The sequence below is a fragment of the Carlito syrichta genome, unplaced genomic scaffold (genome assembly GCF_000164805.1).
Source record: "Carlito syrichta isolate Samal-C Ts95f unplaced genomic scaffold, Tarsius_syrichta-2.0.1 Scaffold301847, whole genome shotgun sequence".
Classification (NCBI taxonomy): Eukaryota; Metazoa; Chordata; class Mammalia; order Primates; family Tarsiidae; genus Carlito; species Carlito syrichta.
Genome location: NW_007245943.1, coordinates 370,575 through 397,977, shown reverse-complemented (window position 1 = coordinate 397,977; position 27,403 = coordinate 370,575).

Sequence of the window (27,403 nt, the reverse complement as noted above, 5' to 3'; positions counted from 1 at the left end):
AGGCAAGCATTCACAGGAACTGATATCATGTGATGGGGTCTGTTTCTCATATCTCTGATGACGGGATGGATCGGTGCAGTTACAAGCACATAGACAAAGATGGGCCAGTAGTTAGATGGGTAGGTCAATCATGGTTGATTAATCACATAGACAAGAAGAACTGGGCTGGTAGCTGATAGTTAAAGGAACAAAGCTTGTATCTAGTTTGCCCTGGTGTTAAGGTAATTTTGATTAATGCTACCACCTTTTAAGTCAAATGATTCCTCCAATATATTTCAGAGATGAAAGTAGGAGGCTAGAAGGAAGGAAACTTGTCTCATGTATAATTGGCTCCCATTGAATTAATTTTCAATTTAGCAATGCAACTGATTTTAATTTTTCTTAAAATTTTGCAACTTTACACTACCTCAGTTTTTAAACTGAAAATATCATATTATTTTGGTGACATCTTTGGAAATGATTGAAAACTCATGACAAAGCCCAATCTTATCAATGCCAAAGAACTGATGTAAGTGAATGATCCAGAGATGATTTAAAATGTAGAAACACTTTACTACCTTTTACACATAATGGCTTCCAATAATAAAATAGTTTATAGTCTATTTTTATCCATTCTTAGGATTAGGTGAAAGGGGTGCATGAGACATTAACTTCTTTCCTGGAGAGGAGGAAATAAGTGCATAAAGCAGAACTCCTGTAGGTAATCCTCAAAAGTATGGCTAACAAAATAAAACATAAATCACCTTGGCAAAAGGACTTGGGACGCAGACGCAGAACTTTTATTATAATTATACCCTGGTGTCTTTTGAGCACACCTATAAGTACTAAACAATTTATTTGCTAAATAATAGTTCGGAACATTTCTTGTACTTTATAACTTTCTTAATGGATCATTTGGAATCTAATAAATTTCTATTGGGAGTATCATGTTCTCAGGTATACTATACTTTTGAGCATAATGTGTGCTTCTGAAATAGGCTGTGATAGTTCTAAACCTCAACCACATTAAAATTATGTCCCCCTATATCTGTGTGTGTGTGTGTGTGTGTGTCTGTGTGTGTGTGTGTGTGATGTAATCACGTACTGTACCATACTGATATGATTTAGCTACGTGTCCTGAAAACTTCCACACCAAATGATATTCTAATATTATTTGGGTTGACTCTTCTGTCTTTTCTTTCATAAAAGCAAACAAATGGCTTTGGAAAAAACATAGAGCATGCCAGTGAATGTGGTGAGTAGCAGGATTCTTATTGACTAATTATATTCCCCAATAAAACATTCCTAAAAAATTATTTGGTTTATCCTGTCAAAATCAGAGGAGACTCATATACAAAGCATTTGTTTACCATCACAAATGGCCAGCTGACTAAAGTAATTATGTGATTTGCATATTCAGTCTGAAGGCTGCTTTTTCAAGCCATAAATCAACTCTAATATAGGAAATTCAGAGTTAATATTTGCTAATTTGATTTTATACTTAAAATGTATATGCAGTCTTGTACCACATAGTAATATTTTGGTCAATGACAGACTGTATTTACAATGGTGGTCTCAAAATATTATAATGTTATCTTTTTAATGTACCTTTTCTATGTTTAGATACAAAAACATTTACTATCATGTTACAATTGCCTACAGTATTCAGCGCAGTAACATGCTGTACAGGTTTGTTATCTAGTAACAATAGGCTATACCATATATCCTGGGTGTGTAGTAGGTTATATCATCTAGGTTTGTATAAGTACACTCTATGATGTTTACAGTGATAAAATTGCCTAACAATACATTTCTTAGAATGTATGTCCATCATAAAGTGGCACATGATGTATATATTACATTTTATACTTAAAAATACATATTACATATAGCAGATACTTTTATACTGCTATATATAAATATTTAGACAGAGAGAAGATAAATAGATAGATACTGCTGTAATCATATATATTGCAGATACTTTTCTGAACTCTGGACTTCTTGAACTAAGGCTCCCAGTTTTCATTCTGTTTAACTCAAACACAGAATTTCCTATATTAGAGTTGATTTATGGTTTGACCAAGCAGCCTTCAGACTGAATGTGCGAATCACATAATTACTTTAGTCAGCTAGCCATTTGTGATGGTAAACAAATGTTTTGTATGAGTCTCCTCAGATTTTGACAGGATAAACCAATAGTTTTCTCAATTCTTTCAATTTAACTAAACTCAGTAGGCAATAGGCAAAAAGCTACAGGCAAGACATTCTGGAGCATGTAGTGGTATCATACAACATAGTTCACACTGAGCATCTGCTAGAGGAACAAAGCTTGTATTTAGTTTGCCACTGGTATTAAGGCAATTTTGATCAATACTACTACCCTTTAAATCAAATGATTCCTCCAATATATTGCAGGATGGGAGTAGGGGGTTAGAAGGAAGGAAACTTGTGTCATGTACAATTGGTTCCCATTGAATTAATTTTCAATTTAGCAATGCAACTCATTTAATTTTTCTTATAATTTTGCAACTTTATGCTACCTCAGTGTTCAAACTGAAAATATACTATTTTGGTGACATCTTTGGAAGTGATTGAAAACTCATGATAAAGCCCAATTTTATCAACTTTGCAATTATATATTTATTAGAATCCTTACAGTTATTATTGAAGGTTCGAAGTTTCTAAATGTTTGTACATTCAAACAATTATCTTCCCAACCTCTATGTATATAATTTCATAATACTGTGAACTGAAAATACTGCAGAAAGGAAGCTTTTTGCACTTAAGATAGAGAACGGTCATGCTGTTAAGAAATACAACTTCATGATGATTTATTGAGCACGCAAAAGTTTACCAACAAAAGATAGACAATTTTTAAAAGTGAATACCAGCAAGACTTCCGGATCCCATGAGAAAAGGTTCACTGGGGAACACAGTGAACCTATTGTTTGATTAACAAAAAATTTTGAAACATGAAATTTATTTTGGTATTTCCTCATCTTGCTTTCTATACTTATCTCCTGCCATCTACTCTCAATTCTTGGTACTTATATGTTAACCTCAGGACTTCACTGAAACATGTTTGATTTGAATTCTGTGGCTCCAATAACCCCATATGCTATGGTTATCTGCCTCCCCTAATCTAGTCAAAACTCCAAATCCTGAGTGCAATTTACTAAGAGGAAGGCAATTGGGTTAAAGTCATCATTGTAATTAGTAAATAGTCACATAATCTTCACAATAGTTTTATATGTTACATTTTTTAAAATAAGATACTTTCCTAATCTAAGTGAATCTATGATTAATGATCTTCATGAGGAAAAGAGTTAGAGTCAGTTTCCCTAGGCTAGTTTTATTTTCCAGTTTCTTTTTCTCTCTTATTTGCCCTTTAAGGCACTTAAGAGCTTCAGATTTTTCTGATAATCGCTCCCAAGCTATAGGAGTGGGAGATTCTGGTTCAGAAAGTAGGGTGATTTATATTTATGGGTAGATTATATAGTAAGTGTTTGCAAGTATTAACTGTCTGATTATGATGGGTTAGTGATGAAAGATAGGCATAACCAAAAAGCTTAAACCCAAACTACAAATCTTCAATGGTGGATTTTAAGGATCACATTTAAACTCATTTATTCATTGAGTCAGCAAAAAGCTATTTAACACCTACCATGTGTCATGTACATCATTAGCACTAAAGACAGAAAAGTGAACAAGGTAAGGTTTCAAGATGCTTACAGTCTTTTAAGCCTTAGCTTTAGCTGCTCTAGTGTTAGGTCAGTGAGCTGATGCTATAAGAAAGTTGCAGAGAATTGCATAAAGAGTAGGTCAGAAAAAGTTTATTGAGAAAGTAGATCAGAGAAAAAGAGTGGATCGCCCTCTCCAAGATTAGAGAGGAGACTATATGCTTAAAGAAAGCATGGCAGTGAATGCTTGAGACTAGGGGTTTTTAAAATTTATTTTGGGGAGAGCAGGCAAGTATTCACAGGAACTGATGTCATGGTAGTGGGGTCTGTTTCTCGTTCTTTTGACAACTGGATTGATGGGTGGCACAGCCACATAGAGGAGAAGGGCAGGGCTGATAGCTGAAAGAAAAATTCTTAAGAGATGTTAATCTCAATGTCCTGTGACTCACCCAGAGTTCTGGGAAGGGATCATTGTCATATATGATCTCAAGTAGATCAGAGAAACTCCATTTTGGGCTCTGTCCTTCCATCTAACATCATATATTTCCAGTAGTCAGTGGTATAAACTTTCATTGATAATCTATCAGACTTCAGTTCAATGGATTTATGATGAATTATACCCGCTTTCTTACAAATTTGCCATACTTTCCACCTTTCTCAATTCCATCCATGGTACCACCATTTTCCCAGGTAATGGAACTTTTCTTGAAAACTCGACTCCATGTTAATATTTTCCTTCTTAAAAGGGAAAGTCAGTATCACACAGATTAACACTCAATTGTTCTCTAATTATTCAACGTGTGATAAATTTTCTTCCCAGCTATATTATAAAATACTTAAAGACAAAGATCACTTTTGATCTCTTTTATATACTCTAGACTAGAAGTCTTTCAAATGTGAATCCATAACAAAACCCTGAGGTAAATTTGATAAGTTAAAGTTTGAGACCCACTGTGTTTCGAATTTTAATGTGCTTACAAGTCACTCAAGAATTTCATTAAAGTGAAAATTTCAACTTAGTTGGTCTGAGATTCTGCATTTTTAACAACAAAAATTATAGAACTTCTACAGTTTGCATTTTTTAAACAATCAAAGAATGTGTTTGTAAATAGTGCCCTTAGTATACTGCAATGATTGAATGGCAAATGAAGAGAAGAAAAAATATTTGCAGATAATGCTCATGCTTTGGGGGATAGTCTGAAGATCAAAGAAAGCAAGCTTATAGTCCCAGCACAGTGTTAGGTTAATGGGGAGATGTTAAAAAAATTTTAGTGATTTAATCAAGAGCACTTTAATCTTAATTAGTTTATACAAGAGTGCCTATAGCTGAGAGAAAAATAACATTAAGAAAAATGTGGAAATCAAAGGAAGTTAAAATTTATCTGTGTAACAATTTTAACTAAATGCTTTCCTAAACTCCCAATCTAATACATTCTTAAACTCTCATTTTGTTTTCTAATTTTTAAAATCTTTTTGCTAACTATCCTTGTAAGCATTAGCTGATAAACTAATCTTATCTTTGAAAAAATGTATTTATAGAATTTATCAGAATTTTAGTCACTTACTTGGCATATACATTTTAAATGAAGTTTCCTTATTTAGATTCCTCCATTTTGGTATAGAAAGAGTTATGTCTGTTTATAATTTTTTTAAGTATAGTACTAAAAATTATAGAGTTTCTACAGTTTACATTTTTGAAATAATTGAAAAATGTGCTTGTGACTACTACCTTTAGTATAATGTAGTAATTAAATGGCAAATGAAGAGATGAAAAATATATATATTTTGAAGGAACCAACTGGTACAAAGAAGTATGTGATTAATCAAAACCTTTTTTAGGTCTACATGAATAAAATCATGAACATCAGTGTCGTGACCCTGAGGAGTTCTACAATTAAGACAATAGTTTCTGTGCTGTTTCATAACCATACTTTCTTAACATAAAACACTTTCATGCCTGGTACATGGTGCACCAACCAAGTAATCAGAGGCATTTGAATGAATGGTTTGGGCAAGGTTCATTTTTATACACTCCATGCACACTGGAAAACTAGTTCAAATAAACCTCAAATAAGATTTAAATTTTAATAGCGAATGGGTTTTATATTGTATGAGACTCTTAAGTATGGACAAATAACACCTACAGCATGTTATACTACATGTGTCTCAACGTTTGAATAAGTAGTTATTTAGCTAATTCACTTTTGCCAAGATTCATAAATTTTATAACATGCTTTGAATTTATGGCACAACAATGTTTTTATTACATTTTTTTTAATTATGAAGAAGAGAAAAGGACAAAAGTAACATGATTTCCCTTCAGTGACTCAGTTTTATGGCAGCCTCTCCAGTAATTTCACCTCTAATGGCAGGGGAACTTGCTCACAAGAACACAAATGAACATTCAGTTCAGAAACCAGCTGCATAATTCAGAGGGTAAAAATAAGTGTATTAATTTATACCTCAGATCTAATAAGAATTTGAATACTCCCTAGGTTTTTAAAGCATCTGAAACATCTTTTTCTTTTTTTTTTTTTTGAGTTGGAGTCTCACTCTATCGGCGATCCTTCCGCCTCAGCCTTCCAAGTAGCTGGAACTACAGGTGTGCACTTCCACGCCCAGCTAATTTTTGATTTATTGAAGCGATGAGGTCCTGCCAAGTTGCCCAGGCGCGTCTCGAACCCGCAGCCTCAGGCAATCCACTCACCTTGGTCTCCCAAAGCACGGGATTACAGGCTAAGCCACCGAGCCTGGCTTGAAACATCTTTTAAATATTGCCCTTTATTTTGGTCCTATCTCTTTACTTATTTCTATCCAAGATGAGAGGGAGAAAAAGGCTGAAATGTCATGAAAAAGTTATGTGCAGTTGAAGTTAATATAAGAAGAATCAATGCTTTTCCTACTTGACTTTCATTCCAATATCTCATGCTTAGTAGCTGGTCTTCTAATGGTGCCAGCATTTCCCTGAACAAAAATAAGCACATATCTAAGTACTTTGAATTCTAATTCTCAACATTATCCTGGGATTTTGACAGAATAAAAGAACACTACTAAACTCTAAAAGGTTTTCACATTTATCTACATAGGTAGTAATATGGGAGATTTATTCATTGGACTTACCTCTTTCCATTTGAATTCTACCTTGCAGAATTCTGACAAATCTAAATTTACACCTGTAAAAAGAGGAGGCAATCAAAAATAAATGTTTTTATTATACTCCTAGAATCGCCCAATCCACAGCCTAGTCCAGCAGTTTAGTAAGGCTTAGTCAAGGAAGTTCTGGTATAAGACATTGCTGCTGCTGAAATTGTTACTTTGTTGGAAATTACTTTGAATGAAGACATTAAAGTACACTAGGAAAACACACATTTTACTGCTATTGTATGTGAGAGCCCTCAAATGACTGGAGACCTGAGAACTTTCCACTATGACTTTTGAAAGTTCTTGTACCCCCATTGTTGCACCCCAGCTGTTTCTTCCCATCCTCTTTTGCATATGACTGTAACCCCTAATTCTTCCTATTCACCCTTTTCAATATAATCCAGATTGCTAAAACAATGGCTCTCACTCCACAAGAACAATTCCTCTATTTCTATTTTGATACTAGCTGAACTTCAGCCAGTCCCCTTTCTGCAGAGTCTAATTGAACTGCAGCCAGTCTCTTCCTGCTAGAGCCATGCAAAACTTTCCACCATCCTTCTCCAAGTTAGAATTCTCCTTTGGAACCTCCCAGAGCCTTATGCAAATATCCCTTTGGTTGGTTGTCTTCTACAGTTGTGGTGCTGAGATTCTTATGTTCAGCGTGAGCAATTCAAAGAGGAGTAAGTGGGCCTTGAACAACTATGGTAATACTATAAGAAAAGGATTGACAGTGGCAGGAAACTGGGGGGTGGGCAGGGAGCTGGGATTAGCTATAGTCAATGTCTGTCTGGGGAAGGGGAGGCACACCTCATCAACAAGGGTACCTGCACAATGAATATTTGTATACCTAACCCTTAACTGTACCCCACAATTTTAAAATAAAAAAAAAATAATTAAAAAAAAAAAAAAAAAAACGCCCCCAAACAAAGAGGAGTAAGTCCTTCTATGGATCAGACCTGTGTCTGGCTCTCTTGGCTTTGAAGCCTCTCCTGAGACTTTATTTATTTTTCCTTATTGTCCTTGGTCTACACTCCTTGGTTTGACTTATTCTACAAACTGAAGTTCTACTGGTAAAATTGAAACCATAGTGCCAAGGAAAATTTGTTTGTCAAGTCACTTGAATGTAAGTTAAGTGTTATAGAGCCAATGGCACTGAACATTGGAAACTATGGCGGAATTTTACCAAGAACAGTTTAGAACTTTAGTAACCACTTTGAGGAACTTGAGATATGAATAAGAGAATCCATTTGTATGGTACCTCAGAATCAAAAGATTTAATATTCCAAATATTCAATGGTCATCATTTTAAGTGGTGTAAAGTTGTCTCTTGAAGACAAAACAACAACATCAACTCTAATGAATAGCAAAGTTGCAAAATTACTTCTATTAAGAGCTTCTTAGGAAAAGTTGATAGAAACATGTGTGATCTAAAATTCAGACTTAAACTCTCATTTTTCTTCTTCTGACTCTTCTTTGAATTGGCTTTCCTCCTGGTCTCCTTTATTTCAATTTTCTCTTTTCCTTGTATTTTGTCTCAGATTCTTTCCTTATCGTCCACTACCCCATCCTAAATATAGTTATTTCACTGGAGAATATTCCCTATAATGTGTTTTAATGTAAATGTAAATGGTCTTATAGTTTTAAACCTTGGTCAACATTTCCATAATGTAGCTACAAACTTGTCATTTCCTCCTAAAGAGAGAGAAAACTTAAACATTTTCTTAAGAATTTATAGTCTAAGACTCCCTGAACTCTATCAGTTGATTCATTTCTCTGTGGGAGCCAGAGATGCTAAACTTGATTTGAAAAGCAAGATGGATTAATTACCTACAGTTAATCTTTGCCCTATTTAAAAAACATCATTTTAGTAATGCTTCCCTTCTTACAAAAATAAGACAAGATATCATAGAAGCTATTTCTGAGTCTTTTTATGTCAAAATCGATTGGTCAAAAATCCAATTGTGTAAGGAGTGCAACAATGAAGCCATCTCTGATTTCAGACAGCTTAACTACCACCTTCCAGAATACTGTTCTCAACAGGGATGAAGATGTCACAACTGCTCTAACCCTCACAACTGTTAAACCTGAGATAACAGATTTGTTAGAAAATAGTGGACAGGACAGCAGACTGCTGCCTCTCTGAATTATAAGAGCCTAATTAGCACTTTGAAAACACTTTGGCTCAGAAGTAGAAATTATAGACTAAATTAATAGTTCTTCATATTAAAATATTAGTTAAGCCCAAGAACAAAAACATCTTTATAACTAGTTTAGACAAAAAAGATTGTGGATATTATGGGGGGATAAAGGACATTGGGAAAATATTAGTTCCTCCTTAACTTGAAAGACAAAATCTAAGTAAAGATAGACAACAATTTTTTTTTCTTTTTTTTGTGGCAGAATGACTCCCTTTTGAGTAAGTAGATCCTCTGGTTTGTCTACAATTGCAATGAAAACAAAATGGAAATTTCCAAGCAATTGCAAACAAACAAAAAAACCTAACATGTTCCTTTTTCAGTTGACACTAGAACTTAACAGTCTACCATAAATTTTGCCACCTTTCCTTCATTCCTTCCTTGGAAACATTCCTGTGGTAAGAATTCAAATATTCCTCTAACTAGTCAATATACTTTTCTGTGTACTGATTCCAGTCTGGTGGATCTACTTTGTAAATGGAGTGTCACTCTTAAATGTGAACTGGAGAGCCTTTCTCTGAAACTCTGTGGAAAAGAATTATTAGATATTGGTATAGATTGATTTTTCAGTACTTGGGCCTTTGCCTGAATGCCCTTCAAAAGCTTCTGTACTTAAGATCTTCAGTTACCATAGACTTTCTATTTGTATATGAAAGACCCAGAGAGGCTTTGGGGATTTTCACTTAACAGCACAATAGTACCAGACACCCAACACTTATAATAGCCTCTCACTTTACCCCACAACAAAAGCCTACCTCTGTGTGTGACATGACAACAGCAGAGTTAGGTAAAGCTTCTGCTGATTTAGGCTTTATCACTACTGAAACTTACGGTCCTTCAAATCATTTAGACCTTACTTAGGACTGAAACTTCCAGCGTTTTTCTGCTTTTAGACTAACCTATAAAAGCCTCTTTTCTTTTTCTTTTTCTTTTTTTTTTTTGAGTTGGAGTCTCACTCTGTTGCCCAGGCTGGAGGGCAGTGGCACACTCCTGGCCACCGTAGCCTCGACCTACTGGGTTCCAAGTAGCTGGAACTACAGGTGCGTGCTACCACACCAGGCTAATTTTTTGATCTTTTATTGTAGAGATGAGGTCTTGCCAAGTTGCCCAGGCGAGTCTCGAACCTGCAGGCTCAGGCAATTCACTCACCTCAGCCTCTCAAAGGCACGGGATTATAGGCTGAACCACCGAGCCCAGATAAAATCCTTTTTTCACTCAGATTTATTTCTTTATTTTTTTCATGGCCACTGCAGCCTCAACCTGCTGGGCTCAGGCAATCCTTTCACCTCAGCCTTTCAAGTAGCTGGAACCACAGGAGTGTGCCAACTTACCCACAGGAGTGTGCCAACTTGATTTATTGTAGATACAAGATCTTGTCAAGTTGCCCAGGCTGGGTCTCAAACTCCTGGGTTCAGGCAATACTCTCACCTCCACCTTCCAAAATGCTGGGATTACAGGTGTGAACCACCATGCCTGGCCTCACTCACATATATTTCTATTCACTTCTGTATCCCCTTAAGCTCCAAACATTTTCCCTCTCCCACAGGAGAAAGAACCTAATGACTGTCATGTATTTACCCAGAAATTTATCTTGCCTCACTCTGACATACTTGAAACTTTTTTATACGACCCAGATTTAGAACTGTTTATGGATGGAGTCTATTCAAGAACTGAACAAGGAGGCTATCAAGCTTGTTATGTGATCAAAACTCATTCAGATTTACTTGAACATTATCCTTACACAGAGGCCAAATCTGTACAAGAGGCCAAATCTGTACAATTGTGCACTTACTACAAATTATTAAGTAGAGATAAGGGAACAAATATCTATACAGATAGCAAATATGCTCTTAAGGCGGTTTAAGAACATTGGTATACTTTGGAAACAATGTACTTTCTTAACTACTTCTGGTATTTCTTTTTTTTTTTAAGGAGGAAGTTGCTCACATGCTTGATACTTGATCGTCTTCCTTGAGAGGAAGTCAGTCACTTAATTTCTTATTTTAAAATTTATTTCTTTTTCTTATTATTAATTTATTTACTTTTTTGTAGAGATGAGGTCTTGCTATGTTGCTCAGGCTTGCTTCAAGCTCCTGAGCTCAAGTGATCCTCTTACCTCAGTCTCCCAAAGTGTTGGGATTATAGACATGATCCACTGCACCCAGCTGCATCTGGTATTTCTATTAAACATGGCAGTCATATAAAAATCCTATTAGATACCTTGTTTCTTCCAAAGGAATTGACTATATTAAGGTTGAGTCTCCTAGTAGAAAACAGACTCAAGAAACAAAGGGCAATGCTTTAGCAGATTACTATACGAAATGAGCTGCTTTAACACCTCCAGGCTGCCCAACAAGTCCAAGAGTCAAAGCCAAAACTAACTCCTGACTATTGGCATCTGGTCTTGAATTAACTTCAGTATCAAGCACTTGATTCTGAGGAAGTGCAATAGAAAAGTTGTTTTTGTCAAAATTGTTTTTTTGTCAAGATAGCTGTGGTGGCACCAAGATGATTTCTTGGTCTGCTCAAGATGCTAAAACTGGCCTCGAAAAAAGTGTTACAGGCACTCATCATGAAAAAGAAAAATTTAAAACCATAACTAATAAGTATTGATGGGGATACTTCAATAGGATTGCAAAGAACATCTATGGTGCATTTTCCATCAGCTAAACCTAATATTTTGGGAAAATTGTAAAGCTGGGAAATGGGCACAAGCCAAAATTTTAGGGCCCTTTTGAATATTTATTTACAAAATGTATTTTTGTTTAGTCAGTGACCTTATGTGGTTATAAATGTGTCCTTACTACTCTGTCTCGGTTTTCTGGTTGGCTAGAAGCATTTCATTGTCATGAAGTAATTACTTTGGTAGTAGCAAAGAAAGTTTTAGACTTTATGTTTGCTACTTGGCAATACCTGCCAATTTTCTTAGTGATACAGGTACTGACTGAAACTTGTAAGTCTATCTGAGGGACTTTAGAAGTTATGGTTAATGACTTTTCCCTTAGTTCTCTTGACTGTTAGGTTCACTCTAATAGGAGCTCATAGACTATCCCCATATGGTTTGGTCATGGAACTACCAATACATGTAAAAATCTCATCCTTTTTTCTTAACTGCACTTTTACAGTTCAATATGGAAAACTATTAAAGGGGGTTAATGCAGTATGTACAAGTTTATAATTAAGAGGCACAGGCAGTTTTTCTCAATGACAAACCACAGGAACTTCTGCATGACTTTTAACTTTATGTCTTAGTTTACAGAAAATGACACCAACATAAAGCTGTTCCCAAACTTTATTGGAAAGGATAATATCTGTTATTGCTAACCACAAATACTGCAGTAAAACTCTAGGAAATCAACCTTTGAACCTCTGTCTTCTAGTTAAAAAGATTGTACACTCACTTCCTGGTCTTTGACGTCAATAAGAGAACTAAAACTGAGAATCCCTTGGAATCCTCCAGAAGATGACATCACGAAGGTAATAGCTTTCCCAAAATCTTTGGACTAGGCAACAGGCTACTAGATGTGAATAACTTCTCTACAAGATCTTTATCTCAAGACACCGAAACTCTAAAGTCACTGACTACCATATAATTCTTTGTTTTTTCTCCTATGTTTCATAAACAAAATGGAGATTCTTTAAATATCTTGTCATAGTTTTGCTCCTCAGGAGGATGACCAAGTATTACACAAACTTACTGATGTCAAGTGGAGATAAGGTTTGTTTCCTGAAATAATCCCAGATGGTACAGGGTCTTGGCATTCTGATTATTTTCATGTCAATAATTGTCTTCAGAGTCATCCATTGTATTCTAAAATTTTAAATCTGCCTTCATGGTTGCTCACTTGACAAATAGTTAACATTCAAATACAAAGACAAAATTCACCAGGAGGGCAGGAAAAGAGAGGTATAATTTTTTTTAAAAAACTCTGATGACTGTTATCACTAAAGAATCTGAGGCTATACCACTTGAATGGTGAGAATCTAGAGAACTGAACAAACCAAGATCTGGTTAACTGACAAGACTCAGTCTCTCCCATTGCCCTAAAGGAGAGATGGTGAAAAATTTCCATTGTGGCCTTTACATGCCCTGGTCTACTTCAGCTGTTGCTCCATATCCCTTTTGTACATGTTCATCTTCATCCTTTGTGATAAAATCCAGAGTGCCCAAGTAATGGTGCTAATCCACAAAAACATTCCCTCTGTTTCCATCTGTACTTTATGGATGGGTTTGGGACCGGTGCGTGGAGAAGGGAGAAAGTTCTGGGGAAATCGGTAATGTCAAGCAGATGTGGGAGGCAAGCATTCAATTGATAACCATGTGGAGTCTGGGAAAATATGAATAGACCCAGTCACAGCAGTTACCATCTGAAGGATCATATTTGGAACAGAAGCTGTGTAAGGTAGGATAAAGAATGTAATAAAGAGACCCTAAAAGGCAGTAGCTTCATGAACAAAGAAGTTTGTATCTCTTTCTCAAAATAGTACTGGGTTTAAAAGTTCAGGTTTGGGCATGTCTTTAATCTATAAGGACATTTAGAGATATGCCATCTTGTTGGTCCATTATTCCCTAGAGCATAGCAGAAGCTGGCCACAGAAACTAGCTTTTAGATTGCAAAAAGGAGAATAAGGTGTCAGAAGCACAAGTCCAGTGTCTTAAGGTCCAGATCCAGAAGGAACACTATGACACTATCTCTACCTTTGGGTCCTGATGCTTCAGTGGGACTTAAATTCTGGAAGCAATGTATCCAATCTGTTGGCGAGAAGATGATCAAACAGTTACACAATGATGGACAAGATCTGAGAAATGTGGCCTAACTACACAGTCATGGACTCAACTTTATGTTGATATATGAGAGAACCTTTTAAGTCCTCTTCTGGATTTGATTTCCAAAGGCTTAAGCAGTTATGGGAACAGAAAGGACTTGTGGTATATATAAAATAATAAGTATGCCAGCCATCAATAGTTGCCTACCTAATATCTATTTTCTCCATCCTTTTGAAGAAAATTCCAGTTCTCTCAGTCAACAATACTTGTTGAGCATATACTCTTCTAGTCCTGGGTGGTCATGTAATACTACTTTGTGTTTAAGTCTATATTTGGCAAATGCTCTAGCATATAAAGTTGAATGGGTTCTTAACACATGGGCAAGAGAGGGGTTGGGAGAGAGAGAGAAAATTTTCTCCGTGACTTTGCCAGCTTCCTGTTCGAGTGTGTGTGTGTGTGTGTGTGTGTGTGTGTGTGTGTGAGTTTACAAAGGCCAGGGAAAGAAGAAAGGAGGATAATGAATGGATTAAGGCATAGATATTGGTATGCCTATGATGGACATATTCCATTTTACTCCTTTTGATCCACTTTCCATCCTTTATCTTACCTGGGATTGGCCCATATAAACAGTGTTGACAATTCCCCTGCCCTTCATCCGTCCATTGGATTTGGCCAGTAGAGGTTATTGACAAGAGATCTGGAGAACAAGAGGAAAGTAAGGTCAGAATATTTCTTCCTGTCCCTCCCAGCTGTGCTCATCTGTAAGAGGCCACAGCTCCTCAGAGAGGGCACTCTCCACACAGCTCTCTTCCTCTGTTCTTGGAGATAATTTCTCCCCACGTATTTTCAGACTGGGTTGTAAGTTGGTGATGGTTTCCCATCTCACCCCTTGTTGCTCTTCCTAAACTCTTTTCACATTTTATTTTTATTTTATTTTATTTTTTATTTTTTAAGTTGGAGTCTCACTGTCACCCAGACTGGAGGGCAGTGGCCGCTCCCAGCCACCACAGCCTCGACCTGCTGGGCTCTGGCGATCCTTCTGCCTCAGCCTTCCAAGTAGCTGGAACTACAGGTGCACGCTACCACACCTGGCTAATTTTTTTTTTATTTATTGTAGAGATGAGGTCTCGCCTGCCCAGGCCGGTCTCTAACCTGCGAACTCAGGCAGTCCACTCACCTCAGCCTCCTAAAGGCGCGGAATTACAGGCTGAGCCACTGAGCCCAGCTTCTTTTCACATTTTAAAAAACAGTTCCTTTATGAAATTTCTTAAATTACTCAATTTAAAAGTACCACTTAATTTCTTCCAGGATCCTGGCCAATCTGTTTCTGGAAAATGAATTCCTAAACACTGCTTCCAGAATTTAAGTCCCATTGAAGCATCAGGACCCCAAGTAGAGACAGTCTCATAGAACTTCCTCAGCGCCAAAGCAGCTCAGTTATATCATGCAGTAATAGGACAAGAAGGACCAGAAGGACAGAAAAATGTTATAATGCAAGGATTAGAGCATGGATTCTGGAAAAAAAACAGCCTGAGTTAGACTTCTGGATCTGCCTCGTACCAGCTGGAGGTAGATGCTTTTACTTCTGTACCTTTCTTAATATATAAAGTGGAATAATGATAGTACCTGCCTTAAAAGACTGCAGTCAAGATTAAATGAAATATACAAAGATCTAAAAATTATGCTCACTAACTCATCCTAAAAAAAGCGCTACATACCTCATTGCTGACTATCACTACGGTTACCTTTGAAGTACTCCCCTTGGAAAGCTATGCAGTGATGCCAGCACCTAGTCCATCCGTCAGAGCAATTTTGGAACTCTTTTTCTGGAATGGCCATCAGAGCTGTCATTGTATTACTCTTGATGTCCTGAATGTCATTAAAATGTCTTCCTTTCAATATTTCCTTTATCTTTGGGTAAAGAGAAAAGCCATTGGGGCCCAGATCCAGTGAATAGGGTGGGTATTCCAATACTGTTATTTGTTTACTGGCTAAAAACTTCCTCCCAGACAGTGCTATGTTAGCTGGTGCATTGTTGTGTTGCAAGAGCTCCTTCAGGACCATTTCTGCATGCACCTTTCTCGTGCCAAGGTTTTCAGTTAAGATTTTCCTAACTGTTTCTCTATAGATGTTTGTTTGGTCTACTATGCTTCTTACAGTCAGCTGATGAATTTAACAAATTTGAATTTGACAATTCTACAAATTTTTGCAATGTTTTCATCAGTTCTGCTCATTACTGACTATCTTGACCTCTCTTCATTAGTGACATTTTCTCTCCCCTCAGAAAAACCTTGATGTTGTACACTGCTGTTTTCTTCATGACATTATCCCCATAAACTTGGACTAACAGGTCCCTCATTTCATTTCTACACTTGTCAAATTTAACAAGAAATTTCATTATTTTTTTATTCTAATCCAAGCTCTGATATTCTCATGACAGCACACAAAAACATGAAACAATAATAATAAACAGCAAGACACCACCACACATCAGCACAAACACAACTGTGAAACACTGATATATCAAGGTTATGAAATTTTACCAAGCTGTCTGTATAGTGCTGCCGACATAAAGCACATGGTGGCAAGTTCACGAACTTAATTGCCAGACCCTGCACATACAAAACATAATAGTCTGAGACTTTGTAATTAATCTACAAGTGTAACAACAACAATAACAATAAACCAAGGATCAGAGGGGTTGCTGGTTTCTTCAGAGGTTTTTGGTGTAGACAAATGAAATCAAGAACATTTGTCCTTCGAATGTAGACTCTGACTCCATGTTTTGATATACAACTTCTCACAGTTTTTGAGCCTTACCTCTCCTTCTTCCCTCTCTGCCCCACATCTGGGCAAGCTGATAAGAAATCCTGATGCTTTCCATTTTGGCACTGACCAAACCCCAATCCCTTGCCCTGCGGGAAATCTCATCCCTAACCACCATAAAACCCCCTAACTAACCTCCCTTAACCACCATAAAAACTCAGGCCAGTTTCCTTTCCTTGCTCTTTCATTTCAGACTTGCTTGCGAGGCCTGCTCTGGTTTTCCCAGACACCTCAATTATGTAAGCAATAAACCTTTTCATAGCCTTTGAGCATGTGTGTAGCGTCATTAGTATTGACAGCCAAACAAAACTTTGAGTGAGCTATGCCATTTGCCTCTGGAGGTGACATAACAGCCCTTCACTTGAAATGCCTTGGCACTAAAACTACCTCTCTACCACACTCCTTTAGACCCATCCTGGGGCAAAGGAAGAAAGTCTTGGACTAATTTGGACTTATCTTCTCTATGGTTGATGGGCATCTCAAAAATAGAAAATAAGTTGAGTAATGAAAAATACAGTTCTATTTCTTTTTCATCTTGAGTTGTAGACTAAGATTCATACTAGCTACACCAGATTACCTGATGATTCAGTCATATACATGACCCATGTGAGCAGACCCCTACTGATATGACAGCCCAGAAGGCTCCCAAGCCTTAATGGGTAGACATCAGAATCACTGGAGAAATGTTAAAAACACAGATATGGGAGCCAATTTCAGACCTGTGAAGTGAGAGCTTGCCGGCAAAGGACAGACAGAGATGGAAAGGGGGATGTTTAAAAGAAGTATTCCAGCTGGACTCGGTGGCTCAGCCTGTAATCCTGTGCCTTTGGGAGGCTGAGGTGAGTGGATTACCTGAGCCCACGGGTTTGAGACCCGCCTGGGCAGCGAGACCTCATCTCTACAATAAATCAAAAAATCAGCCGGGCGTGGTAGCGCATGCCTGTAATTCCGCCTACTGGGAAGGCTGAGGTGGAAGGATCGCCAGAGCCCAGCAGGCCGAGGCTGCGGTGGCCGGGAGCGGCCACTGCACTCTAGTCTGGGTGACAGAGTGAGACTCCAACTCAAAAAATAAAAATAAAAAAGAAGTAAAAGAAGTATCCCAGCTGGTTTCAACAACTGGTCAGGTGCAGAACATATTGACCAGATTATATAACACTGGATAATTTTAATTCATAGACTATCTTGGCTCATGAGTACTTGACTCCAATATTCTTTCTTTTGTCACCAAATGCTGAAATTTATTAGAATTAGGTACTCAGCTTCCCAATGTTTTTTATGTCCAAATGCTGACATTTATTAAAATGAGGTGTTCAACTTACCACTAATAAAATTATTTTAAGCTCCCACATATGAGTAAGAACATGCGATATTTATCTTGCTGTGCCTGGCTCCCCAAGAAAATTCTGATTCCATCATTCACTCTTTGCTCTGTTGTCAACATAGTTGGTTAGTACTGAATACACAAATTGATTGGAAATATCTATTTTTTTCATCATTTTGAAGATAATTCCAGTGTACTCAGCTAAAGATACTTGCTGGGCACATACCTTTCTAGTCCAAGGTCATCAGTACAGAGAAATTCCAGACAGCAGAATAACCTTGGTTGAGCTGAGGGATACTGCTCCCAGTTTTCTCATGAATTAGATGAAAAAGAAAACAATCAACTATCAGTTATTTAACAACTCATTGGTAAGAATGATTAGTACAAAAGAAAATGACCACAGTTATAAGAGCACATGTTAAAATTTGTTAGAGACAAAAATCTGACTGAAGAATTTTGGCTTTTGATGCTCACATTGAAACGTGCAAATATTGATTAGGGAAAAATTAGACTTGGCAGAAGTAATCAATGCTAAATAAAACTGCCAACAGCTAAACTGGCACATGTTAAAATTTATTATTGCTTTAAAATTGACAGAAGAATCTGACTTTTTTAAAAAACTAAGTTTAGTATGAATAATTTGACCCAAGACAATTGAATTTGGTACAAATAATCACCATAAAAATTTGCAATTGAGAAACTGTAATCAGTAAAAATTTGATATGAATAGCATCAAACAAAAATCCCCACATTGAATAACATTTTCATTTAAACCTTATGTGGAAAATAATGGACTCCAATGAAAAGAATTTCAGTAAATTAAAAGTCAAAAGGCAAAAATACTAGAAATGTCTTAATACCCTGGAATAAGAATTTTTTTTCAAGGAATTAAAGTAGCTGAATAGAAATTAGCTCTAAAAATATCTTTTAACTGAGTATTTGTTGATGTAAGTATAATTCTGATGTAATGATTTCTACTCCTAAACACAGAGGTCAAAAGAGTCTCAAGGCAGAAGTTCACAGAGACAAAATAGTTGAATCAAAACAAAAGGCTCAAAACTTCCTGCACCCATTATTTTTTGTGGAGTATCAAGGAAAGAATGATCAAGAAAAATCTGAATTATGAGGTAAAACCAAGAAAAGTCAGCATTCATGGAATACCACCATCTCAGGTGCCTACCCAAATGGCAGATTAGGGCAGTGTGTATTTGGGAGAAAAAGCACAGAAAATAAACTTCATCCTTTAAATTGTTCCTAGGCCTGCCAATCCCTGTCTAGTTTCCTGTGTCAGAAACACAGTCATCTTTTAAAATGCAAATTCTTCTATAATAAAAAACAACAAATGTTGAAGAGAATGTATAGAAATCGGAGCACTCATATGCTGTTGGTGAAATTGTAAAATGGTGCAGTCATTTTTTCATAAACGTTCCTGGTAGCATTACTTATAATAGCCCAAAATAGAAATGATTCACCTGACAAATTAGTAAATAAAATGTAGAATAGTATTGGGCAATAAAAAGGGAGGAAGTACTGATACATACTACAACATGGATGAATCCTAAAAGTATTATGTTAAGTATAAGAAGCTGATCACAAAGACCACAGGTCCTATGACTTCATTTATGTTCAATGTCCAGTACAGACAAATCTATTGAGACAAAAAGTAGATTAGTCATTGCTTAGGACTGACAGGAGGAGGGAAAGAAATGGGAAGAAAATGAAAATGGTGTATACAAGGTTTCTTTGGGGGATAATAAAAATGTTCTAACATTGATCATGGTGAAGGTTGTACAACTCTGTGAACATACTAAAATTCATTAAGTTCTGTACTTTAAGTCAGTGAATTGTGTAGTATGTGAATAAAAGCCAGTATTAAAAATGCAAATCCTGTAAACAGAGTCACATTTTAAAGTCTTTGGAAGTCAGTTCATCTCTCTGTGTGTCAGTCTCTTTTTCTGTAAATGCTGCTATAATGGATGATAATAATACCACCTAAGGATGTTGAAAGAATTAATGGAGCAATAGATGTGAGAATGCTTGTATGACATATGGCATTCATGACAGAGGCAGCTCACTGTCCTACAAGATTAGTGTTTTTTTCTTCCATGATAGAGAACTGTCATAGGGATTTCCTAGACTGGACTGGGACCTTTTCCATGGCTCTTTGCATCCAGTTGTGCTGTGATCTAGTTCTGACCAGAGACATGAGCAGAAGTAATGTGTGAGTCAAAGTGGTTAGGCAGTGGTATGTCTGTTCCACCTTCTTTTCCCTCTCACCTGGATAGGGAGGGTGGAGCCATAAGACAGAAGGGCTGAGACTTTAAATCCTTGTGTGGGAAAACCCACGTACACTGGGTTGGTAGTGTCAGTGAGAAATAAGCTTCTATATAGTGGAACTGTTTTTGCTACAGCAGCTAGTGTTATCTTCACTATACAAAAATTTTCATAGATACTTGATACACTTTTGACAAAAAAAATCTTTGTCATTTGTTAGCATCTTTGGAGTTTTAAAATGAAAGTCAGTAGAGACTAAGAAGAGAGAAAATGTGGAAATCTAAAAGATGGAGGACATGAATGAGTTGGAGAAGGGCTGTTGCTGACTCCATCCAACTCAAAATCCTATTGTTTATTGTATCAAATTCATCAAATGACCTTATTATAGGCCTTGATACACTTCTTTCATTATCAAGGTCATGGAGCAAATACCACATTAATACTGAGCCTTCTGCAGTATTTATCAAGCCTAATCTCTACAGTGAGCCTACATTCTCTAGGAGAAAGACAGACAATAAACAAAATAAATAAGTAAATATATAATATATTGGATGATGATAAGTACCGTGAAAGTAAATAAAGCAAAGAAGTGTGGGTGCTCCTGGAATGATCTTTCATTTTAAATAAGATTGTCAGGAATTGTGTCACAGAAAAGGAGCACAGATTCAAATACAGCAAGAAAGCAAACCTGACTTCTAGACAGAGGAGTAGCAGTAAAAAGACCTTGAGGCGGAGGCATGCCAGGTGTGTTTAGGGAACAGTGAGGAGGCCAGGAGGAGGAACAGGGGAAGAGGCAGGGTAGACATAGAGAGGAGTGATGGGGACAAAGTCTGAGAGATGAGGGGTGGGGCTAGACTGTATAGAGGCCTGAGGGCTAGAGATAGAGCACAACGGAAGATCAGAGAGAACTGGCTGATGCCATTGACTTAGCAGTGTACATCAGCACATTGCTCCCAAAGATAGACAAGTTCAGTTTCACTTCACCAGATACTACTTCAGGAACTAGATAGTGATCTGATAGCAGGAACCAGCCAGAGCTCAGATGGTGAATGGGATTCAGGATGCAACCCTGCTCCTACCACCATGAAGTTGCATCAGTGTCCACATATACCAAGATGACATATTTGGTAGAAGCAAGGGAGAAGAAGGAAATTTGAAATACCGAGCATCTACTAGGCAGAGATTATTTAATCTGGAAGAGATTGAGTTTATAAGGATAAGAAAATAACACTAAATTTTCTTTGTTGTATTGGATTAGTTTTGAACTATGCTATAACATTATACATTAATTTTCTTTCAATAAAATTAAGATGATATTGTTCTGGGAATGTGGCTATTAAAAACTGTATGAGTTATGTCAATTAAAATTTACATCATGTGTATTTCACAGAGTATACATTATGATGTGCAGGACCTTAAAATCTTATTTATTGACTTTAAAGGGAGGATGTCTCAATATCTGACATAATTTTTGGGAAAAGTGTTTTTAAATGCTTGGTATAAACTTTCAGCTTATTAATACACCATAAAGTCAAACAAAAATTCATCTTATATTATATCAAATAACAATAAGTAATGATTTATTATAGCTTTAACTATAGGTTGGATGACAAGCACATTATGAAAAAGATGTTTCAAAAAGCTGTGTGCTTAAGACAGGCATATAAGTTTTTTTTGTTAAATGCGCAAGATAAACTGACTTTTTAAACTCCAGTTTTCAAAGAAAAAAACAGCTAAATGTTATACACTGAAATATGTATTCTCAGCTCATTTTTTAGATGTTTGAATTTTCAAATTATGTGAATTTATAGAGAGCAATCATAGATTAACATCAAAACACATTCTAAATGATTTTAAAATTTCTTTAAACAGGAGCTAATGACTGCTTATATAATAAATCAGTTTGAATTTTCTTACTTTGTTCTTACAATATTTGGTGGAAATACTACAAGCAGTCAAATTATTAAGAGTCAAAAATCAGTAAGAACTGAAGCTGGGGAAAAATAAAAACTTGGTTCTTGAATAATTGGAAACTAGAATTTCCCAGTGATTGGTAAAAGTAAAACTTTTGCCCACTAATTTTTAGTAGTAATATGACAAAAAATGGGATCTTCTCTAAAAGACACCAATTTAAATTATATGTAGCCATTCATAGCCCTTATAGGTGTTAAACTCATTTCTCAGGCTCTGTTATCTTTTATGATTTATTTAGCATCATATAATTCCACAAGAAGAAGACAAATCTTTATTAGGAGCTTTGGTTTATGATTGGATTTTAAAGGTGAAAAAGACCCCAGCTCTGTTCATGAGGAATTTATCAACTAAGAAAAGAGCAGTAAACCCATAATTACATTTAAATATATGAGTGCCGGGAGCCGCAATCACTAGTAAACGTAAGGTAAAAGGGACCTGAAAACAGGAAAAATGCCGGCTGGGAGCAAGGCCCCAGTAAAATGCGGCCATGACGGAGGCAAAGCCCCATGGATCCTGTTGATGGACTTTCCCTAACTTTGAAGGATTGCGTGCATAGGCTTGAGAATATTCCCTCTTTAATTGAGATAATAGATACACAAGTGGATGATGGCATTTGACAGCAAAAATTATACATAGGCATAATGGAGGTGAGATTGCAGCAAAAAGGGTGCCCCTTAGAATGTGCAAGGATGTGGAATTAGCAGTAAACCCATGTATAGAAATGTAAAAAAGCTCAACAGCAAAAAATTTCCCCTCTGAAGGGACAAGGGAATGCAAATTTTGCAACCTTCAGCCAAAAAGGAAAAACAAGTACTTCCTCACACCCTTTAAAAGTAACAGCATTGACAGTTGTGATTGATGAGGAAGTGGGAAATTGAGACAGAGTATCTCCACAAACAGGTGTTTTTGGGAAAAACAAGTCACAGACATGCCTTTTGATTTAAGAAATATTATAGTTTAATTAGAAAGAGGGTTAAAATTAAAGTAAGGATTAGATAAATAGCAGTTATAATTAAAAGATAAATGTTTATTATAGATGTAGGTATTAGTTAAATAGAAGGAATAGGAAATAATTAAGTTTTAAGGTAAACTTAAACTTATATACACTTAATGTAGGTTTAAAATTAAATACATTTAGGATTAGAAGTAAGATTAATTTCATATATAAGTGTAGATTTAGACACAAGTTCTGTTTAGAAATATAAAATGTAAAATGGGTAGAATTGAGAAAATAGGTTAGTAAAGGAAAAGAAATAGAATAGCGAAGGGAAGAGATTCAGTTGGCCTAGAGGTCACAGGATGTGGCTGATAAATTGGCAGCTGGTATTTTGTTACACCACTGGTAGCAGGAAGGAACAAAATGAAACTTGTAAAGGTCAACTTCCCCATAAACAAAAGAAAAAACATGATGTAAACATTTAACGTGTAACATTTTGTGGGTAGGGGGTTCAGTAAAAAACTATATAAGCTTGTAAGAGGTGAATAAAAACTTTCTGGGGAGAGTCTTGAACTCTCCCCAGGAAGAAGGATCCTGTCGTGTTCGTCTTTTCTTTTTTGCCGCTTCCAGATTCCCCCGTCTCAAGCCCTGACTCTCTCCTGGAGCTGGACTCCAGCATATGAGATCTGCTATTTAATCAAGGCAGCTGCCTTCATTCCTATAGGTTGAGTGTGCTGTGTGGTCAAATGTAGCATCCCCCATATGTGCACCAACTCTTCTGGTGCACAGAAGAGGGGGGATTTTGCTTGAGGGAGTCAGTGAAGGTTTGTGAGCAAATGGGATTCAGGTTGTTCTTAAAGAGTGAAGAGGAATTCACAGACTGAAGGAAAGGAAAGGACTGAGGCTGAAGTATATACAATTGTTTGGCAGAAAATAGAATTTGCAGGAAGGAGGTGGAGCTGAAAGTCTATGAATGAAATAAATTGTGGGGAGCTACACCTGCAATGCTACAGACGTAGGATTTTATGAGAAGTAGAGATGCATAGGAGGGTTTTAAGAAGGGAAAAGAAGATCCAGTTGGTGTTTTAGACAAATAATTCTTGCAGAGAAGATTGTTAAAGGTGCAGCTGGAAGTGAGGGACCTATCAGAGGTGACTTCAGCCACGAGCAAGCCTGATTGTCAGTTCCAGGACTGGACTTAGCAACATTTGGTGTTATTGGTGACTCCCTCTTTGAAACATTCATGTCTCTTGTCTTCTGTGACACAACATTTGGTTTTTCTCCCCCTCCCTCTAATGCTCCTTTGAGGATTGCCTTCAGTGTTGATACCTTTCAGGAATCTGACCTTGATCCTTTTGCTTTCTTGCTCCATACTTTTGCATTCCCATTATTTCAGTTAGGTGCCAATGACCTTCATCTTCACATCTCTAATACAGATTGTTTCCCTAAGCCCTAGACCTGTATACACTCAAGTGTCTAACTGAAGCTTAAGGAGCCAAAATATCCCAAATGAATTCATGGTTTTGCAAAATACCTTTAGAAAACATGGTGCTGAGCTGCTTTTCTAGATGTGGTCATCATTAATTCTGTGCTGGAGGTAAACAGTGATGGCTCTAACTTCATTGGTTTTATCAATTTCTTTGCTTATTCTTAAAGGTCTACAATTGGGAAGGTGCTATCAAAATATAAAGATGCTTAAAACAAGGTTACTGCCTGCCGTTATTTTTTGTTAAGTATGGAAGGAAAGGAAATTAAGCTATATTTATTTATCAAGAGTTTATGGTATGCCAGGAACTATTTCATGTTACATTATTTAATGCTGACACTTCTTTGGGTAGAATGTGGAGATAGTTCCATTATTATACAGTGAACAATAGTAGAACATAATTTACCCCCAATCATCTCTGTCACTAAAATCCATGCTCTTTTCACCACACCACATGATCCTGAATAAGGATCGTTAGAGATTCCCAAGTGGAGGGGCATTCTAATCCTTCTCAATATCTAATCTATAGGATATCCATTTTGTCCCCACTATACACTTTTTAATCTCACCCCTTTCCACCCTACTACCTGGAATCTGAAGCCCATTTCCAACTCTTCTCTGCCATTATTGAAAATAACTATTAAAGGATTTACTTTTTTTGAAAAAATTTCAAAATAATTTAAATTGTATGCATACCTACATATAAAATTGTATGTATTTGTTATCTACAACATAATGTAAAATATATGTACATGTGCAATGGGTTTCCCTGATAACTTCAGTAGATTGGATCTTATTTGCCAAATTACTTATTGCATTAGTCAAGGTTCTTCAGAGAAACCAAACCAATAGGATATATATGTACGTATGCTATATTTCTTTTTTTCTTTTTATTTATTTATTTTAAAGGTATGGGGTACAATTCAGGATTAGTTATACGAGTGGTCATTGTACAGGTAAAATTTGGACCTCCCTTTTGACCCCACTTTGCCTGGTTTGAGATCAGGTGCCCTTATTGATGTTGTGTTTCCCCCGCCTCCTCCCCACGGCAGTATCCTGCTACTGCCTATCCCTTTCTTATAGTATTATAGTAAATGTTCAGAGTCCACTTATGAATGAGAACTTGTAGTACTCAGTACTTTGTTTCTGTGAGCGATCACTGAGTATTATAGACTCTGAATCCACACAAGTTGATGCAAAGTCCATATGTTTGTCCTTCTTTTTAGCTGCATAATATCTATTGTTTATATGAACCGCATTTTTTATCCAGTCCAGTTTCAATGGGCAGCATGGTTGGTTCCATGTTGTTGCTATTGATAATAATGCTGCAATAAACATGCGTGTGCAGGTTTCTTTTTGGCAGAATGATTTGATTTTCTTCGCACATATTCCCAGTAGGGGATTGCTGGGTCATATGGAAGGTCAATATCTAGTTCTTTTAGAAATCGCCACACTGTTTTCCATAGAGATTGAACTAGTCTGGATTTTCACCAACAGTGCAGAAGTGTTCACTTTTCTCAGCATGCTCACCAGCATCTGTTGTTTTTGTTTTATTATTGATGGCCATTCTTTTTTTTAATAGGTCTTCTAGCTTAAATTCATCATAAATATACATTTTCTTCTTTTCTTTTCTTTTTTTATTTTTATAAAGATGTGGGGTACAATTCAGTGTTAGGAATACAAACGTTGATTATGCAGGTACCCTGATGGCCATTCTTACTGGAGTTAGGTGGTATCTCAATGTGGTTTTGATTTGCATTTCTCTGATGGTTAGTGAGGCTGAGCACTTTTTCATGTGTCTGTTGGCTGCCCTAATATCCTCTTTTGAGAAGTTTATATTCATGTCCTTTGCCTACTTTTTTTTTTTTTTTTTTGAGTTGGAGTCTCACTCTGTCACCCAGACTGAAGTGCAGTGACCCCTCCCGGCCACCGCAGCCTTGACCTGCTGGGCTCCGGTGATCCTTCCGCCTCAGCCTTCCAAGTAGCCGGAACTACAGGTGCGCGCTACCACGCCCGGCTAATTTTTGATTTACTGTAGAGATGAGGTCTCGCCATGTTGCCCAGGCGGGTCTTGAACTCACGGGCTCAGGCAATCCACTCACCTCAGCCTCCCAAAGGCGCAGGATTACAGGCTGAGCCACCGAGCCCGGCTTTGCCCACTTTTTAATGGGGCAGTTTGGTTTTTTTTCCTTTCAGCATGTTTGAGTTCTTTGTCAATCCTGAATGTTAGGTCTTCGTCAGATATACAGTTGGCAAATATTTTTTCCCATTCTGTGGGACATCCCCCCACTTTCTTGATGGTTTCTTTTTTTAAATTTTTTTAAATTTTAACGATGTGGTAGCCAGGCTCGGTGGCTCAGCCTGTAATCCCAGCACTTTGGGAGGCTGAGGTGAGTGGATTGCATGAGCCTGTGGGTTCGAGACCCGCCTGGGCAACTTGGCAAGACCTCATCTCTACAATAAATCAAAAAATTAGCCGGGCATGGTAGCGCGCGCCTGTAGTTCTGGCTACTTGGAAGGCTGAGGCAGAAGGATCGCTGGAGCCCAGCAGGTCGAGGCTGTGGTGGCCGGAAGCGGCCACTGCACTCCAGTCTGGGTAACAGAGTGAGCATCCAACTAAAAAAAAAAAGATGTGGTGTACAATTCAGGGTTAGGTATACAAATGTTCATTATATAGGTACCCTTGTTGATAAGGTGTGCTCTTCTCACCCTGGGAGTTTTCCTCAACTATCATTCCCACCACCCACTTCCCTAGCAATTTCCCACTACTGCCAATCACTTCCTTGTAATATTATGATAATTGTTCCAGGTCTGCTTATAGG